Below are 4,864 nucleotides of genomic sequence, written 5' to 3'. Positions count from 1 at the left end.
TGTCTGCCATCTCACTTAGCCCCATGGTGTTAGAAGATAGCCCTTACTGTTGTTTCTCATTGTGTCTGCAGCAGGAGCTGGCTCAAAGTTCATTTTGACAGCACAGGGCTCTTCGATTTATGTCCTGATAATCTCATCTTGGACTGGAAGCATCGTGGTGAAAATGCGTTTGCTATGCACAACATGCAGCACTGCATCTCAGCTGTCCAGGGCACCATGAGTGTCAGTTGTCACCCCCTTGTGACCGACTGGGAGCCATGCCTCACTGCCACCACTCAGCATCCAGAGAGGAGACAGCATTGGATGCTACCATTTCAGGAAAAGACCCCAATCAAAGACCTGAAGTCTGGCTTCTGCCAAACAAGAGACACTGCTCCTCCCAACATGGAGAAAGCATAAGAACATAAAGGTGGCCTGAACCTACCCAATGTCTTTACCTGACATGTGACCACAGAGGTAGCTGAAATCACCGCAGTCAAAGCAGAGCCCTCCACATACCCACTACTTCACAAGAAACCAGCCTTGCTCTCAGAGACAGCACACCCGCCCATGACTCAGTCTGGACACCAGGGGTTCACCCTCGGTACTATCTTTCTGTCTCCCCTGTCACAGCATCACCCCTATCTAGGCCAGTCATCTCCTGGCTGTCAAAATTTTCTCCTTTCTAGTCACATAATGGCCAGAGATGCCACTGTAAAGCTACAGTTGGGCCATATGACCCCATTCTTTCCTTTGGTCCTCATTTGTTTGTTTGTTTATTTATTCATTTATTTATTTGTTTATTTCAGACTGGCCTCAAACTCACTATGAGGTAGAGGATGGCCTTGAACTTCTGATCCTCCTGCCTCCATCTCCTGAGTTCTGCATTTAGAAGCATGTGCCACCACACCCCGTTTGTGCACTCCTGGGGATTGAATCTTGAGCCTCATGCATGCTAGGCAGGTACCCCACCAACCGAACTATGCCCCGAGTCCTACATGACCCCCTCTTCTTAGCCCCTGCAGTGGCTTTCCATCATTTTTTAGAGTCAAATTCAGACTCTTAGCAAGATCCATGAGGCTCTGTAGGATCTAGTCCTAGAGCCCTCTGCAAACTGCCCTGCTTGCCTCCAGGGCCCCAGACACAGGGGCTTTCCTTCCTGCTATCTGGAGCACACTCACCTCCTTCCTGAGCATGGCCTTTTCCCACCAGGTCTGTCCCCACCCCACCCCACCCCCACCCATCTGCAGAGTTTCCTCCAGTCACGTGAGCTGCACCACACTCTTTCCCCCTCCTGATCCCTGTGTCTCTCTCCACATCTTCTTCCTGAATGTGCCCTCCAGAGACAGAGGACCTGCTCCTCTTGCTTCTGGTAGGGCCACCTACAGGAGGCATCGGTAACCATCTGTTGTGGAAACAGGTAGTGTCATCACACAGATAAGAAAACTGAGTTACAAGGGAAGGCTAGATTTCTTTCGGATGGTTACAGCCAGAAAAGCTGAACGGACCCTGGTTCCCCACATGGCTTGTCTGTCTCTAACTCAAAAGGACCAGTGACCATGGCAGGTCCTGCTTTCTCAGTGAGCTGGGGGTAGGGGGTTGGGGACAGGAGGCCCCTGTGACGTGCCAGCCCCCCTCCTTCCTGGTATCTGTCTGCCTGTGACCAATGCTCAGCTTTGGGATTTTTCCTTCTCATTCTTTCTCCACACTAGGTCTTTTTAGGCGGTAATTACAGCCGATGAGGACAATCTGTCTTTTTTATTTTTAGGCTCTGACACTCAGACCCTAGGCCCTGGACAGCAAGCCCAGAAATAGATGTGACACCCAGGCAGAGCTCTGCTGGGCTGCTGGAGAGCAGGGCCTCTGTCAGCATGCTGGCGCATCATCCTTGAATTGGGCAGGGCATGGGGGGACCCTTTCTCAGGGTGCTAGGACACCTGGGGACTGGCCACTTCTGCTCTGTGACCTTGGGCAAGTCCCTGTCTCTCTGCATGCCTCCTCTTCCGGCACAGGCACAATGAGGGGCAAGGGTGAGCGAGCTCTGGCAGCCTGTGTTTCCAGGTAGAGGCCTCAGGCTGGGATGGAGGGGTTTTCCTGGCATTACTATGCTGAGAGATGGCAGGAAAGATGAGCTGGCCCTGGAACGACACCTTGATGGACCCATCCTGCTGATGAGTGATGGTCCCTCATGTCTTTCCTGTCCCTCTCTGCTTCTTCCTGCAACCTTCACTTTTCCATTGTCCCGAAGTCATATCTGACCCACCCTTCCTCCTCAGACTGACCTCACCTGGCTCCCCTATTGGCTTAGGACTCAGTGGATCACTGGGTTGACACACAGGAGGCACCTGCCCCTGGTCTCTGGCCCTAACAAGCCCAGCTGTTTCCCAGGATGCTCCAGCTGTCAGCCAGCTGGCCAGCCTTCACTGTAGGCTCCATGGTAGCCATCTTTTCAGAGACCCATCCACATAGCTATGTAGGGTACCAGGCACCAGGCTGTAGCAAGGAACTGATGAGCAGTGTCTGTTCCAGCTGGAGAAAGCAGAGGCCACCTTCAGACCCTGGCAGAGATGCCCCAGATATACAGGGGCATGACAAAGACAATAGAAAGCCAGGGGCCTTGGGATTTGGATGGGGCAACCACCCCAACCAGAGTGTTGGGATCGGCCTGTCAGGGAATACATTTGACCTGAGGTGCAGTGGGACATGGGGTGGTTGAGCAATATCAGGTCCCTGTGATATTGCTGACATGTCTCCCTCCACCCTGGGAAACTGACTGGGAAGAGACCTCACTGCTATGAGGATAGATTGGCTGCTCTCTATTGGGATATCAGGCTCTTGAGACACATCACTCTCTCCTATCTGGGGTCATGCAAGCTTCAGCAGAAATCTGAGTTCAACATCCGAGACATTTCTCAGGAGAGTCCACCCCAGCCAGTTAGCTCCTCTGAGCATGTCAAAACCCAGGTCCTTGACTTTAGCTTTCCCTCTTTGTTCCCTGGGGTTCTGCTTAGAGCCCCACAGGGATGAACTGGAAGACCCCTTATAAGGGAGGTGAACCCCCAGATCAGGGCTGACCCTGATCCAGTTCACATAGTCAGTAGGCAGCAGAGTAGGGACTCAGGTCTTGAGACTTGGGACGCTTCCCACTGCCTCCTGCCTCCTGCATACATGGGCCTAGGACAATGAAATAGAACACAGGTTCATCAGACTGCCTTCACCTCCAAGGCCATAGGACAGACACTGAGGCCACAGGACACAGAGCCCGAATGATGGGTGAGTGTCCCGAGGCAGAATGGGTGCAATCAATGGGTCTAGCCTGTTCTGTCCAGAGAGATACAGGGATCAGTTAGGTCACTGGGCCTGGCCTCAGGCAAGGATGGACAGCTGGAGTATTAGGTAGAAGGGAACAGGCAGCCTGAGGCTATGGGCATTACCAGCAGAAGAGGTAGGCATGCTGGACACCATGAGTACTGGATCCAGGTCCTCAACTAGAAGCAATGAGACAGAGTTCTGATCTAGCAGCCTCTAGGCTGGGGCTGCCCAGTCTCTGGGATACTCAGGGAGGGAGGCAGGGTCCCTCTGCACACATAGCTCTGTGAGGACCATCATTGCCATGGCTTTTGTCACTACATGTCATTTACAGCAGCAGAGTGCCTGTCCCGTGTTCTTATTGTAGTGTTGTGGGGGGGGATATGATGTGGGGTTATTTGTAGTATGTGCGTGGGGTGTGGTGTGGGGGTGATATGCAGTGTGTATGTCATATGTGTGTCCTGTGTGGAAAGTGTGTGTGTGGTATGTGTGTATGGTGAGGTATGTGTGTGCATTGTGTGTGTGTGTGTGTGTGTGATGTGTGCATTGTGTGTGTTGTATGTATGTGTTGTGTGATATGTGTACATTGTATTGTGTGTGCTGTGTGTGGTGTGGTATGCGGGAGTGTGATATATCGTGTATATGCTCTATGTGTGTTGTGTGTGCTGTGTATGGATGTGTGTATGTGGTATGTGTGTATGGTGTGTGGGGAGATAGTGTGTGGGGTGTGTGTGTGTGTGTGTGTGTGTGTGTGTGTGTGTGTGTGTGTGTGTTCACCCACAAGTGGTATTAAGTAGTGAGATTTCTAAAACAAGAAGGGACTCAACATCACATCGAATCTCTGCTTCCTGCTGCCTCACTTCAGGAATCCCCTCCATACCGCCTCTGATCTTTGTCCCAAGGCTGCTTGTCTGGCTCCTATGACAAGAACACTGCTCCCTCCAAAGATAGCTGATTGCCTGGCAAGAGGAGCTGACTGAGGGGATGGAGCAGTAGGGGCTGCGTGTTTGAAGGAGCTGAAGGCTACTGGGGGCTCCTGTCTTCAGAAAGTCCTCCTGGACCCCTGTTGCCAGCTGCCTCCTCCTCTGTCTCCATCCCCCGCTAGTAACAACAGACTTCCTCCATACATACCTGTCACCAAGTCCCTTGTCACATGTGTCCCCAGCTAGACACGCATCTCACTGGAGCAGTGGCCTCTTTTTGACAGAGTAAGAGGATAAAGAGCAGGTGCCAAGCAGGAGGTTTGGGCACGATGATGAAATGCCAGCAACTGAAATAAGTGAGCTCCTATTCCTGCATCACCTTCCGCCATAACCTCAGCCTCAGCATGGGTGACAGCTCCACTGGCCATCACCTCCTGTTGCTACAAGAGGTATTAAGGAGGGGTCACTGGGCCTTGTCATGTCTATTTAGACACGGGTGCCTGGGAGATCATCACAACTCATGATGCTCCCATTTTACAGAGGGGTAAATGGGGGCATGGGGTGGGAAAATAACTCACCCTTGGATGCACAGCTGGACAGAGTGAGACATGGCATAGCGAAACAGTCAGAAATAGACTCTACACTCCCACCTG

Source organism: Cricetulus griseus (genome assembly GCF_003668045.3).
Source record: "Cricetulus griseus strain 17A/GY chromosome 1 unlocalized genomic scaffold, alternate assembly CriGri-PICRH-1.0 chr1_1, whole genome shotgun sequence".
Taxonomy (NCBI): Eukaryota; Metazoa; Chordata; class Mammalia; order Rodentia; family Cricetidae; genus Cricetulus; species Cricetulus griseus.
This window is presented reverse-complemented; position numbering follows the sequence as displayed.